General features: G+C 43.6%; 1 protein-coding gene across 1 annotated transcript in view; it reads left to right on the top strand.

The window, feature by feature from the left end:
- Positions 1–360: 360 nt before the first annotated feature.
- Positions 361–15,689, top strand: part of SV2C (synaptic vesicle glycoprotein 2C) — a 227,821-nt gene continuing 212,492 nt past the window's right edge. Inside the window, exon 1 of the mRNA XM_019462979.2 lies at positions 361–792. The gene's annotated coding sequence lies outside the window, so the exon portion shown is untranslated. The remainder of the gene's footprint in view (positions 793–15,689) is intronic.

Below are 15,689 nucleotides of genomic sequence, written 5' to 3'. Positions count from 1 at the left end.
AGGGAGACCACAGACAGCCAGCAAAGTTTCCTCCTGTTTGCTCTTGCTGTGCCCCAAGTGTCCACTCGACTTGTATGCCAGCGTGGAGGCGGAGGATGAAGGGACTGGTCAATTTAAGCCCCAGGTAGCTCCCGGGAAGCCGAGTTGACGTTAACAGGTCAGTCCCAGGCCCAGAAATACCGGCAAACCCTCTCTCCCGTGGCACCACCTAGGTCCAGCACCTAGAATTCCTTGTTGTCTCGCGGGACCAGACTAGGGGCGCCGCCCCCAGTGCAGCACGCAGTCACACTCAGGGACTAATTCAGGACTGGAGCCCTTTCCTATCCCCCCCCCGTAGCAAACTCGAAGCCCTGCATCCTCCCAAAGTACTTGCCACTTGGGGGTGGCCCCTCCCCTCCCCCCAAGCTGCAGCAAAGCCTCAGCACCCGGACTTCCCGGAGCCAGGCAGCCCGCCCCGCACGGAGTCGTGAGCCGCTCCAGCCTCCCCCGCGCGCGGTGACTCCCTCCCTGCGCACCGCTCGTACTCTCACCACGCCGCCGCCCGGCACTGCAGCACCGCGGGGAGGAGGCGCAGGCGGAGGAGGGGGAGGAGGACCGCAGCGTGCAAGCCCGGAGCCACTTTCCCGCCCCTCCTTTCTTCGCTGACACGCTCAGAGGAGTCACCACTCCGCGCGCTGCAGGCGAGAGTGGCAGACGGAGGCGGCCCCAGGGAGAGAGCCCGAGCGACGTCCGCGTGGCGGCTGCTGCAGCGCTGACACCACCTAGGGCAAGGGGTCCCAGGCAGCTGGAGCGGTGAGTGAGGGACCCCGGCAGCGGTGGCGGGTTTTCCCGCCGCCGCCTAATTTCCCTTCCCGACCCGGGAGCCGAGCGCTGGAGCGTGGGGGAACTTTTTGCAGCCTTGTAGAAGCACAACTTCGCCCCGAGTGCCCCTGAGGAAGAGGTTGCAGGTGCCTGGTGCTACCCTGTCGGTCGCCTTTGCTGGAGCGGGACCGGGGAATTCGGGGTAAAGAAGATGGGGTGACCCCCGGTTGCCCAGGACAGATCAGGGGAGGCAGGCGCACTTTAGTCCGGATCCTCCGGGGAGGCGGGTGGGCGCCAGCGGGGATTCGAGAGCCGCGCCCGCCTTCCGTGGGGACCTCCACTGTAGTTGGCTTACGTGGTTGGACGGGGAAGGGGAGGCTGAATCCAAACAAGAGGGTTGGAGCCCCCAGCGGGATGTCCAGCCTGTACCCCGACCCCAGCTTTGGGCTCAACTTTTCGGCGGGGATCCCTCTGCAGACGTGCGGGCGGAGGGAGAGCGGAGAGAGCCGCATTGGGCGCTGTGGAAGCCTGAAAGAAACACCCAGTCTTAAAAAAGCTATTCCACGGAAGTCCCCGAAGCCCCCGTGCGCGAGAACCCGAGAGAGATGGAGAACAGGGAATCCCACGGGGCTGTGGCTGTTTGTAAGTGCCGCACTTCATTACATACACTACGCCTTCATTCAGCAAAAACCTACCGCGCCTACTGTGCTCCAGGTGCGGCTAAATAGACCTACTGGCTTGAGGCTCATTGCGGGAGAGGGGCTATCACCCGTAAACAAGCTACCGGGGTCATCTCAGGTGGTGGTGAGCGCTGTGGCGGTGATCACCCAACCCATTTGACTCTTTCAATTCGCAGACTCTTTCCCCTCCGCCTGGGTTCTAGAACTGGGAAGACTTTTCTCTGGCTTGTCGCGGGGACCCCTGGGGGCTGGGCCCACGAAGGTTGCGGAACATGGTGATGAACTTGTAGAGCAGCGGGCACCCCACGGGAGATGCACAACCCGGAGCCTTGCTGGGGGCGTGAGGGGAACTCAGGCGCCGGGCGCGCGGGGGTGGAGGGGGAGGGGCTGAGTCACAGGGGCGGGAGGGGCCGCCTGGATGGCGCGAGCGGGCGCGGGTGGGGGGGCGCTCACGTCACCCACTACGTGTGCGAGTGATGCAAATGCAGACCCACTAGGGGCGGGCGGGGGTGGGGGCTGGAGGGCAGGCGGCCGAGTCTCGGTCTGGGAGCGCGCGTGTGTGCGTCAACGGCTCCCCGGTGAAGGATGGTCGGCAGTGTACCCGGCGCAGACAGCGCCCACCGGGCGGGGCAGCGGGGATGGCGGGGGGCACTGCGGCGGGGCCGGCGAGGAAAGCCCAGCAGGGCCGGGTCTGCGGGCGGCCCTCCGCTCCGCAGTGCGCCGCAGTGCCGGGAAGGCTCCGCAGCGGCCAGGCGCTCCCCGGGGGATCCAAAAGATGGGGCGTCTTTTGAGGAGCCGCAGCAGGGATGTCCCGATGGCCTCCTCTCTCGCTAGCCCTCCTTCCTAAATATTGAGTTGACTGTCAGCGCGAGAAAGTTGTTTCAGTTTAATTCTTAGCCTTAATCCTGGAAAAGAATTTGGCATTAATCTCTGTCGTTCACTCGTTTTTCTGTGGCAAGTTCCGGCAAGTTCCGAAAGGCCTCGTGCTCGTGGCAGGTTTTCCTCGGAAAGCTTCGATGCTGAGGTTCATGAGATTCGGTAGTGCACACCCACTCCTTCACCGTTCTTCCGCAGTTTTGTCAGGAGACCAGGCCTCTAAGTGGGGCTTGAGAATGGCCTGCAAAACAGTGTGCCGCATTCCTCTTTTATGACATAAAAATGTGTGTTAAAAGCAGTACTAGGAAAGCATAATCCCGGTAAAGAATAAAAAGCCCAATCCGTGTTTCATTTTATTACTATTTTTCAAAAAGACCCCACTTGCTGGAGACCTCATGGCAAAGGTGTTTCTGTTGGCTCTGCAGAATGAGTCCAAATCTGCTGTATGCTTGTCAAAAGGATTCAAAGGGCAGGAGGTGGAGGGAAGGAAGGGAGGAAAACAGAGAAGCAGTCACCAAAGAGCCCAGCGGCAGAAATCCTAGTCCCCACTTTCCCAAGTATCCTATCACCTGGGACTAGGGACTTACCCTCTTGGGTTCATCCTGCACATTTAGGAAGTGTGAAAAATAGCTCAGACTAGCTCTTCTTACAAAGTTGTTTTGAGGACAAAAGATGATGGTCTCTGAGAGATTTGGGCCTACAAATTATCTATGAATGGAAAATATTATGAAACACAGTCCATTTAATTTTATCTTTTTAAAAATTCTGGAGACATTCACCACTGCTGTTCCTTTAATGAAATTTAGCCTTCAATGTCTGCAAAGGCAGACAATAGACTTTTTCTAACAGTCTTATATAAAATCAGATGCCATTAGCTGCTGTCTGGAGGAGGAGGGGAAAAAAAAGAAAGCTCTGGATTATATCTACGTGTCTTTGGTAATGTAGTAGAGAAAGCAAATTTATGTTTCATGACCCAATGACAGTAAAAGTAGCGTCTTTGGTCCCAGCAGCAGACTAGCCTAAGAGCTTTTAGGTAAAAATGCTGCTCACAATTAACCCAATCATATTCCTTAAGTGTGGAAGGTGCCTCAGACAACAGGAAGCAGTTTCCACCCTTAGGAAGATTACCACAAAGAGTATCATAATGTGCAATATATCATGTGACCGCAAGTCCCAGAAAATCCATTTCCCATTATTAGGGATATTATCTCTTGCTCTAATGTAAATTTCCTGATGATATACTTCAAGAATAAAAACATCTGATTTGTCAAAATGCCGTCCTAGCCATTCACAATGCTGTTATTCATGTGACTCAGACGTAATGGTAGATAGCTATGAATGGTTAAAGTTAAAATGCCCTTTTTATTCTGTGCACTGTATCAAGGGAAAACCTATGATTCACCAGTGCCTCTTGATTCCTTCTGCTGTGGGTTTTGTCTGACCCATGGTTTACAACATGTATATCGTTACCCATTTAACACAAACTTGTCATTTAGATTAAGTCTGTCAGTAAACCTAAGAGAGGCAGGCCCCCCATCTGTGTGCACCTTTGGTACAACATTGCTAAATTGTTTTTGGTTTTGATTTGCTTTTTTCAATTCCAGCCCTATTGAGCAACCAGTGTAAGTGTTGCAGTGAATTTGGAGCTTCTTTATTTGACACAGCTGAAATAACAACGGGGGGTCAAGTTACTATTTATCCTTGCTGGAAATATGTCTTAATGGGGCATAAAGACGCCATTTGCTTTTATCACGAACACCCCTTGTAATCAGGGACACTTGGTGCGCGTTGCATATCATCATCTCTTCCTCTGTTGGGGAGAATTGAAGAATATGAAATAAAAGGAGAGCAGTGAACAACATTGCTCCTCATCAGGGAAATACAAATCAAAACCACACTCGGATACCACCTCACGCCAGTCAGAGTGGCTAAAATGAACAAATCAGGAGACTATAGATGCTGGAGAGGATGTGGAGAAACGGGAACCCTCTTGCACTGTTGGTGGGAATGCAAACTGGTGCAGCCGGTTTGGAAAACAGTGTGGAGGTTCTTCAAAAAATTAAAAATAGACCTACCCTATGACCCAGCAATAGCACTGCTAGGAATTTACCCAAGGGATAAGGAGTACTGATGCATAGGGGCACTTGTACCCCAATGTTTATAGCAGCACTCTCAACAATAGCCAAATTATGGAAAGAGCCTAAATGTCCATCAACTGATGAATGGATAAAGAAATTGTGGTTTATATACACAATGGAGTACTACGTGGCAATGAGAAAGAATGAAATATGGCCCTTTGTAGCAACGTGGACGGAACTGGAGAGTGTTATGCTAAGTGAAATAAGCCATACAGACAAAGACAGACACCATATGTTTTCACTCTTATGTGGATCCTGAGAAACTTAACAGAAGACCATGGGGGAAGGAAAGGAAAAAAAATTAGAGAGGGAAGGAGCCAAACCATAAGGGACTCTTAAAAACTGAGAATAAACTGAGGGTTGATGGGGGGTGGGAGGGTTGATGGGGGGTGGGAGGGAGGGGAGGGTGGTTGATGGGTATTGAGGAGGACACTTGTTGGGATGAGCACTGGGTGTTGTATGGAAACCAATTTGACAATAAATTTCATATTAAAAATCAATAAATACAATTTAAAAAAAGGAGAGCAGTGGATTGGATGGTTTAGTACTTTCTGGTTCTAATATTTTTTCCCTCCATGAAATGCAGAAATATATGATGACTTTTGTTTTGAAAAAGTTTAATTCCAGTATAATTAACATAGTGTTATATTAGTTTCATGTGTACAATATAATGATTCAACAATTCTCTGCATTACTCAGTGCTCATCATGATAAATATACTTAAAAAAATTTTTTTTAAAGTCTATTTATTTATTTTGAGAGAGAGAGAGCAGAGGAGGGCCAGAGAGAGAGGGAGAGCGCAAGAATCCCAAGCAGGTTCCACACCATGAGCATGGAGCCTGACACGAGGCTCGAACTCATGAACCGTGAGATTATGACCTGAGCTGAAACCGAGTCTGGCACTTAATTGACTGAGCCACCCACGCACCCCAGGATAAGTGTACCCTTAATCCCCTTCACCTCTCTCACCCATCCCTCTACCCACCTCTCTTCTGGTAATCACCAGTTCGCTATATTTAAGAGTCTGCTTTCTGTCTCTTGTTCATTTATTTTGTTTCTTAAATTCCACATTTGAGTGAAATCAGGTAGTATTTGTCTTTCTCTGACTTATTTCACTTAGCATTATGCCAGTTGGATCCATCCATGTTGTTGCAAATGGTGCGATTTCATTCTTTTTTATGGCTGAGTGATATCCCATTGTTTATATATACCACATCTTCTTTATCCATTGATGAGTTATATTTTAAATTTGAACTTTGCTTAAAAGTAGAATATAAGAAGTGTTTTTTATTAACTCCTGTTCCAATTTTACATAGAGACGTGGGCTCTGTTTTTGTAGAATAATTGATCTGTTAGAGTTTGTATTATGCCATTATGGTTATGGGCTAAAACATTTTTAAAAGGCCAATTTTGAAAAATAGTAATCTCAGTTCACTAATCTCAGTAGAGCAGATATTCAGTTGAATTTAATATGAGAAATTTATTTTATTTAAAGATTTTATTTTTAAGTAGTCTCTACACCCAGCGTGGTGCTCGAACTCACAACCCTGAGACAGAGTCACACGCTCTACCCACCCAGCTACGTGCCCCTAACATGACACATTTTAAATGCTTTCTTTTGAGTACCCACTGCATACCATGCCTGCTGTGTCATTTCCTGTGGACACTTTGTACTACAAATGATTACGACTGGCAACTAAGAACTATACTAATGAGCTTTAGTCTTCTCATAGCACTGTGCCCTCTTATAATTCCGAAGCACAGTGAGATTTATGACTAATTAGACCAAGTGCTTTTTCTTGTTATTTGCTACTCTTTAAAAATCCTATGAATTGGGGCGCCTGGGTGGTTCAGTCGGTTAAGCGGCTGACTTCGGCTCAGGTCATGATCTCGGGGTCCATGAGTTCGAGCCCCGCGTCAGGCTCTGTGCTGACAGCTCAGAGCCTGGAGCCTGTTTCAGATTCTGTGTCTCCCTCTCTCTGACCCTCCCCCGTTCATGCTCTGTCTCTCTCTGTTTCAAAAATAAATAAATATAAAATAAAAAAAAATCCTATGAATTAGAATCCTAGTATAGCCAAATAGACCGATGGTTCTCAGTTGCCCTGTGTATCATACTTTCCTGAGACGCTTATTCAAATGGAGAGGTCCGAGCTTCATCCTAGACATTCTAAGCGAGTAGTTTAGGGTGAGCCCAGAATATGCTGTTTATCAAGCTTTGACAAGTGGGTTATATGTCATCACCAGGGTTCTACACTTGCAGGGGTACTGGAATGAGTACCTGACAGTATGGCAGGGACCCAGAACACATGGGCTTTGTAAGTTGTGTTGTTCTCTTCAGTGTTTATTGAGTCTCTACTCGAAGCTCTGAGAGAAGTCGCCTTCTGGCTAGCAAGACAGACTTAGAGATGACTAACTTCTGTGGTAGGGGTCAGAGGCGGAGTGAGCAAGATGGGTGGTTGGAAAGAACTCTGTGGAGACGGTTATGCAGATGGCATCAGAAGAAAGAGCATAGGCAGAGGGAGCAGCATATATGAAAGGTTGGTCTGGTGGCAGAAGGCTGACAACCTTAGCATGGCCTTCAAGGGTCTGGATGGTCTGGCCCCTGCTCAAGTCTGTATCCTCATTTTGCTTGACCTCCAAACCTCTCCCAATCTAGCAACCTTCAGACATCAGCCTCCTGATGACCTACTCTATCCTACCTTCACCCTATTGACTCCTTATGCTCTTCAGACCTTAGTCATCTTCCCTTTCTGGGGCAGCCTCCCAACCCTCTCTTGGGAGGTGAAAATTCTCTCTTCTCTCACGGTTCTCTTTTCTTTCTAGATAAGACTGTTGGAGAAAAACAGGATACTCAGTGAATTTGAATTCAGATTAACAAACAATTTCTTAATCAAATATTGCTTCGGGCATACTTACATTAAAATGTTATCTGTTGTTTATATAAAGTTTACATTTATCTGGGCATCCTGTATTTTTACTTGCTGAATCTGGCAACTCTGTTTATAAAGCTCATTAATTTTACTCTTTCTTTTTTTAAAGTGAGGTTGTTTCATTAATGCTTGTCTCTCCCAACTGAACTCTACACTCCAGGAGGCCAAGGACAGGATCAGGGATAGGTTGTGGTTTTGTCTTGTTGTTTATCCCTAGTGTCTAAGCCAGTGTCTGGAGCTTAGTAAGAGCTTGGGAAATATTATCAGATGACTTAATGAACTGTTTAACAGAACTGGTGTAGCTGTGGACAAATGTCTTAACCTCTTTAGAGCCTTGATTTCCTAAGCTGTGAAAAGTTGATGTTTATATCTCTTTCTTAGGATTGTGTGAAAAGGTTAAGTAGGGAAAACATATGTACAGTTCCTAGCATGTTACTTTGCAGGCACTGTACCGTAAAAGTTTTTTCTCTTCAATCAGTGTTTTTTTTTTTTGTTTTTTGTTTTTTGTAAAATGAAAGTATTCCTTCTTAATGTGTGAGATCCCACAACCTTTTTATTATAATGTGATTCTGTAAGTCATCAAATGTTTCCTGAATATTTACCAAATTCAAGGTACTCTGGAGATTCTGCTGTGCAGTTACAAAGGTCCTGTTCTCAAGAACACATCTCTGGAACAGTAACACCCAAGGGCTGGCTTCATTGGCCTTTGACCTACATGGTCACATGGTGCCTCATGTTCAGAAAGGCCCTGTGTTTGATTTATGCTCTGCCATCACCTCTTGAAATTTTTTGAATACAAGGTCATTATGTAGCTAATACTGGTAACCTATGCATGTTTGTATTTAGCACATGCATGGGGAGCATTATAGTCTTCATAATGACCCTTGGCCTCAGGGAACTTGTGATTTTCCTCACTTACATGGTTTATAATTGGCTGAACCAAGATCAATGTCTTTTCTAGTACACCATGACTGTCTTCACATTTACAACCATCCAGTGTGGTCTAAACCTTTGAGTGAGCATCAAGAGCCTTTAAAGAATTAGCTTTAGTTCTCCCATTCTTTGGTCATTTCCATGGACATTCCCTCCCTGTCACTGCTCGGGCAGTTGCTGAGGGATCGCAGCTTCAAGTTCTAGGTCTGCCTTTGTGGGAACACCAGGAACAATGTGCTTTAGACTTCATCTCCACCTATATTCAAGTTTTTAAATCTGCAGATCCACACAAAATAGTGATCATGGTGGGGGGAAGGTTAAAATTTTTCTAAGAGAAATATCAGAGATGTATGTTCTTTGCTTTAAATCACCCAGCTGAGTCACACAGCCCGGGAGCCTTTGCAGCAGGGAACGGCCATGCATTTTGGCAGTGGGTAGAGAAGGTGACCCACTTTGTCATTTCAAGCTCTGACTAGCTTGTTTTAAAATATACTCATTTAAATATTGCTTTTTAGTAGCTCTAACCATGCCATTTTTTCTTTTCTTTTTTTTTTTTTTTTTACAATTTTTGTGCTTACGTGTGTTTGTATTTGAGAAGTGACATTCTAATAATTCCACTGGGCTCCTGTCGTGTTTGCCTTCACACTATTACTGTTTTCACCATGTGACAGCATGCTCCAGTTAATGCATATGAAACACATTATGAGCTGTGTTGAACCCAAAAGTAATTTAAATAGAAAGTTTATTGTTTTTGAAGTATCCAGTTAAATCTGTCACTGGGGTTTCCTCTTGGCCACATCAACGTGGAGGCAGAAATACAGATCCACGCTAGCAGCCACAGTCATTTCCCTGGCTCTATTCCTATCCCAATTGTGGATTCCCAGTCTGCTGTAAAGATTCTTCACTATTTCTTGGAGTCATCAGGGATCATTCCTGTGGTCCTTGTCCCTATTTCCCTGCAGTAGCATCACCGCAGTGTTGTGCCGCATACTCCCCACTGCCCAGTGCCCTGGCTCCAGTGTTGTAGAAGCTGCTGACACTACATGTGCTCTTTACGTCCCTGGAGAGTTTAGAGAATGTGTGAATATATGGGGCTGGTGAGAAACACTGCAGAGGACATGGCATCCTGTATTCACAATCAACTGTCCTTTCCCACTCCAGCCCATTGTCCTGAGACCATGACTAGTGGGTCTCAGATTGCCTTCAGTTTGGACTGAGCTCTTTCCTGGGAATTTCTTAGTCCCTCCCTTTCAGACATGCTCAGAAGTATCAGAATATTAAGATAAATGGTCAGCATTTTGCACAGGATGTTTTATGCATTTTATTTGTGGTAGTGAAAAATCAGAAACAATTGAATTACTTGAGTTTTTAGCAATAATTACATATTACTCTGTAAGTAAGGCATTAGTAAAGTTGGTAAAAATTAATTTCGAGATGCCTCCATGATGATGTTTCTTAAATAGGTCTACTTATTAATCTTTTAGTGGCTAAAACACAGTTCCACGTTTGTTTTGTTCTGTTTTTTTTTTTTTTTTTTTTTTTTTTTAGTTCATAATACAAGAAGGTAGTTGAAGTTGTGAGGACAGGGATTATTTTGGTGCTCAATAAAGCTGTTTTCATTTTGAATGAAAAAAGGGAACTCGCCTATAAACATCAGTACACTGGCCACTGAGAAGAACTGCTCTTTGCTGACTTAGGTTATTAAAGCTGAGGACCTCTCCTCCATCCCCCCACCTCCATTCTCAAGAAATCTTATGTGTCTAATAGGTGTCAAAAGCCAGTATTACTACTCAAATGTTTTGCTTTTAGGGACATTTCTCATCCTACTGTGGTTGTATATTTGATGAGATTGGAGATGGACAATTTTTATCTTCCCTTCCGTCGGTTTCCATGGGTTTGGAATGTCCTAATGTACCTTCCCCCCCATCCAACATATACCCACTCATGGAAAAGACTCCTACCTGCCCTTCAAGCCTCAGCTTAAAACTTCATCCATCTCCCTCCATGACAGAATTCAGGCCCCTTTCTTTGTTTCTTCCAGTCCCTTTGCAGCCACGTCTCTCGAGTGCTTCTCACATTTTGTCATTGTAGCCTCTCTACATGTGTCTTCCTAGATTCTGGGCCCCTTGAACCTTAAGAGGCCAAGTCATTGAGATCTTTGTAACTCCAGGTGCTGGACACATAGGGACTGAACATATTTTAAATAATTATTAAGCCTTTTAAATTCAAGTATAATATACACAGACAAAAGTCTACATATTAAAAGTGTATAGCTGAATTGATTTTTACAAACTGAACACATCTCTTTAACCAACACCCAGATCATGATAGGGAAGGCTCCCACACCCCAGAAACTCCTTGCATGTCCTTTCCAATCATAAGCCTCTTCCACTATCCTGACCTCAGTCCTCTGGAGGTGCTTAAATGCAGCTCTCCCTGTCCTGCTCAGATACCCATTTTTTTTTTCATGCCCAGTGTCTGGGAAACTGCTTGGCAGAGCCTAATCACTGCTGATGGACATGGGAATGTCCTGACGCTATCCCCAGATGCCCAAAGTCTCAGTCCACAAGATGCCAGAGGCAGAGAAAACAGTCCCTGATTTGCTCCCCACTCTTCTGGGGAACAAAATAATTTCTTTTTAATAGATAAAGGCTCCAGATTTCTATTTCTTCTTATGTCAGTTTTAGTAAACTGCATTTAAGTAAAAAGAAATTTGTCAATTTTATTCAGATTGTCAAATTTATTGCATAGTTATTTATGAATCACTGGTTTGTTTTTATTTTGTGAACTCTGTGATTCTTGTATTTAATTGTATTTTCTTCATTGCTTTGGAAACTCCTATCATTTTTTTGTATAGATTCTAGAAACTTCAGGGTCATGTGGCATTATTGTAGATTATTAAAAATGCATATAAATTATTTAGAATGCATTCTTGTATCATTTGAACATGGAATCATTGCCTGTGGTTATTCGCAAATTTTAAAACTCATTATTTCTTTTATTTACTATTAAATAACAGTCCTGATAATATCAGAATATTAGTAACTAGATAGAATTACCGATACACTTAGGTAATTTTTAAAATATCTAAATTATATAAGCCAGGTTTAGGGGAGATTCCAATTTTGTTGAAAGCAAAAATGTTGATAAAAATGAAATACCCATGGGCTTGATGTGCATCTACTGGTTATTTAACGTGTATGTGTTTAGAATCTGAACAGATAAATGAGCCATGGTTTGAATTTTGATGACAAGGGTTTTATTTAGTGAAAACTTAAACCTTATTCAATCCTTATTCCATCCCTGCCTGCCTGTACATGGATCTGTCAGGCAATGGCCGACTGCAGATTTCATCCTTTGAAGGTGATTGTAGGGGAGAAAACTCATGAAATACACATTGGCATGGTTTGTTGGAGGGTTTTTCTATATCCCAGCAACTCATGTAGCTAGTGGTTCAATATCATGTATTTATACAGTGCTGTTTAACTTTTACCTTTTCCCTGGATGGCACCCATTCCTTCTTTTTCCTATTATCCATATACTCCCTGTCCAACATTATAAATTTAATTTTTTTAAGTTTATTTATTTTGAGAGAGAGCACAGAGACTGACTCTGGGCTTGATACCACAAACCATGATATCATGACCTGAGCTGAAATCAAGAGTTGGATGCTTAACCGAATGAGCCATCCAGGCACCCCAACATTATGAATTTCTTACTAATTTTTCTATTCCTCCTTTAACCATACTTGCCTCACTTATGCTGGGGAGAATAAAAAAGAAAATCTCATTTGACAAATCAGACATTTATTGCTACATCATGGTACCTAACTGACTACTCCAAAAGTTAGTAACTTAAAGCAATATCTTTTTGCCTGTGCATCTGTGGATTGGCAGGCTAATTTCTGTTGAGCTTTGCTAGATTTTACCCAAGGTACAGGTTAGGTTCAGGTCTTTAATTCTACTTGGAGTAATTGGCTATCCAGTTCATATTTTTTGCATGGGGATGATAGAAGTACAAGAAAAATGAACGGAAACATGTGATGCCTCTTAAGTCTAGGCTCAGAAACAGTGCATGTCACTTCAACCCATGTTCCACTGACCAAAAACATATAATGCATAGGACAGTTCCACTTAACAGAGCATTGCCTCACATACTGCACAACTTTCCCGTGTTCCTTCAGACAGCCATTTAAGTGAAAATTGCATTCCTAATAACTTAGGTCTAGAACTTCTTCTGTTAAACACAAGTATTTTTTGCATAATTTTTTATATAACATATTTTCCTTGAGTGAAACTACTTATAAATCAAGGGAAGACTACAATTCGTCTTATTTAAAATCTTACCAAGTGTTGGGGTGCCTGGGTGGCTCAGGTCATAATCTCATGGTCCGTGAGTTCAAGCCCCTGTCAGACTCTGTGCTGACAACGGAGAGCCTGGAGCCTGTTTTTGATTATGTGTCTTCCTCTCTCTCTGTGCCTCCCCCATCACATTCTGTCCCCTTCTCTCGCAAGAATAAACATTAAATACATACATACATACATACGAATAAAAAATAAAATCATACCAAGAGTTGCTCATCATTTCCAACAATCATGTCACCAGCAGTAACACACACTAGTTGTGATATTTAAGTTGCTACTAAGCACACCTGTATTTGTCTCCATGGGTGTTTGTTACATTCATGGTGATTACACATTTTTTAAAATTATTATTTTTTTATATTTTCTTTTTATTTTATTTTCTAAATTTACATCCAAGTTAGTTAGCATATAATGCAACAATGATTCCAGGAGTAGATTCCTTAATGCCCCTTATCCATTTAGACCATCCCCCCTCCCACAATCCCTCCAATAACCCACTGTTTGTTCTCCATATTTAAGAGTCTCTTATATTTTGTCCCCCTCCCTGTTTTTATATTATTTTTGCTTCCCTTCCCTTGTGTTCATCTGTTCTGTCTCTTAAAGTCCTCATATGAGTGAAGTCATATGATACTTGTCTTTCTCTAATTTCGCTTAGCATAATACCCTCCAGTTCCATCCACATAGTTGCAAATGGCAAGATTTCCTTCTTTTTGATTACCGAGTCATACTCCATTGTATATAGGTACCACATCTTCTTTATCCATTCATCCATTGATGGACATTTGGGCTCTTTCCATACTTTGGCTATTGTTGATAATGCTGCTATAAACATTGGGGTGCATGTGGCCGTTTGAAACAGCATACCTGTATCCCTTGGATAAATACCTAGTTGCAAGTTACTGGGCTGTAGGGTAGTTCTATTTTTAGTTTTTTGAGGAACCTCCATACTGTTTTCCAGAGTGGCTGCACCAGTTTGCATTCCCACCAACAATGCAAAAGAGATCCTCTTTCTCCGCATCTTCACCAACATCTGTTGTTGCCTGAGTTGTTAATGTTAGCCATTCTGACAGGTGTGAGGTGGCATCTCATTGTGGTTTTGATTTGTGTTTCCTTGATGATGAGTGAAGTTGAGCATTTTTTCATGTGTTGGTTGGCCATCTGGATGTCCTCTTTGGAGAAGTGTCTATTCATGTCTTTTGCCCATTTCTTCACAGGATTATTTGTTTTTTTGGTGTTGAGTTTGTTAAATTCTTGATAGGTTTTGGATACTAACCCTGTATCTGATATGTCGTTTGCAAATATCTTCTCCCATTCTGTCGGTTGCCTTTTAGTTTTGCTGATTGTTTCCTTTGCTGTGCATAAGCTTTTTATCTTGATGCGGTCCCAATAGTTCATTTTTGCTTTTGTTTCCCTTGCCTCTGGAGACATGTTGAGTAAGAAGTTGCTGTGGCCAAGATCAAAGAGGTTTTGCCTGTTTTCTCCTCAAGGATTTTGATGGCTTCTTGTCTTACATTTAGGTCTTTCATCCATGTTGAGTTTTTTTGTGTGTGTATGGTGTAAGAAAGTGGTCCAGATTCATTTTTCTGCATGTTGCTGTCCAGTTTTCCCAGCACCACTTGCTGAAGAGACTGTCTTTATTCCATTGGATTCTTTCCTGCTTTGTCAAAGATTAGTTGGCCATACGTTTGTGGGTCCATTTCTGGGTTCTCTATTCTGTTCCATTGGTCTGAGTGTCTATTTTTGTGCCAGTACCATACTGTCTTGATTATTACAGCTTTTAAATTATTTTTTTTAATGTTTATTTATTTTTGAGAGAGAGACAGGATGTGGGTGGGAGAGGGGTGGAGAGAGAGGGAGACAGAATCCAAAGCAGGCTCTAGGCTCTGAGCTGTCAGCACAGAGTCCAACAGGGAGGCTTGAACCCACAAACCCTGAGATCATGACCTGAGCCAAAGTTGGACACTTTACCGACTTAGCCACCCAGGCACCCCTATACATTTTTTAAAGTTTATTCATTTATTTTGAGTGAGTGAGAGAGAGAGAGAGAGAGAGAGTGAGAGAGATCAGGGAAGGGGCAGAGAGAGAGGGAGAGAGAAAAACCCAAGCAGGCTCCACGCCGTCAGCACAGAGCTGGACATGGGCTCAAACTCACAAATTGTGAGATTATGACCTGAGCCAAGATCAAGAGTTGGACACTTGACTGACGGAGCCACCCAGGCCCCCTGGTGATTATACATTTAGAAGCAAGCATTTCATGTCTTTATTCTGTATTCTAGAATTGTTACAGTGGAACATTTCATATTTAAAAACCTATTTTATTATTTCGTCTATTTCTCCTTGTCACTGTTAGGGCATTACATAGTTATTTTAAGTTTATGTATGCAAGTGGGTTATTTTATCTATGAAAATTATTTAACAAGGCATTGAAGACATATGTTATTGCTAGGTGTTGTTGGACTGCTCTAGATTCTCTACATTTTAGTGTCACGTGTAGTAAGCAGATTTCTATTTCTGGACTAGAAGGGAGGGGCAAGTTGTAACAGAGAGGGCTCTTCCATTTTGGCATTGTTTCTGAAGGGAGCATGCTCTTTTTTTGAAGATTACCACATTCTTCTCTCTCTAGCAGTAGTTGTGAAGAGGGTCGTGTATGACCTGGACTTGCTTACAGAAATGGTGTGTCTATAGAAAATATACAAGCCTCTATCATAATTCTACTTCCAAGACTCCCCCAAAATGCAAGCTGTGTGAAGACTTGGGTTTTTACCATGCTCTCTAATCGCGATTCATGATGGGTAGGAACAGGAGAATCTTAGAAGAAAGAAGAAACAGACATTTTCAAAAATGGCTGCTCTAACAACTGGGGGAGATGCCCAGTTAGGAGTCTGGTGGTTTCTTTCTGATCCTGCTTTTTAAGTCTTGTTATTCTCTGAGGTCACTGCTGGACAATGTTTCCTGTGGGATTCCCTT

Source organism: Panthera pardus, unplaced genomic scaffold, assembly GCF_024362965.1.
Source record: "Panthera pardus isolate Hobbes unplaced genomic scaffold, ASM2436296v1 HiC_scaffold_2, whole genome shotgun sequence".
In the NCBI taxonomy this organism is placed as follows: Eukaryota; Metazoa; Chordata; class Mammalia; order Carnivora; family Felidae; genus Panthera; species Panthera pardus.
The sequence above is the reverse complement of the archived record's forward strand: the minus strand, read 5'-3'. Positions and strand labels throughout refer to the sequence as shown.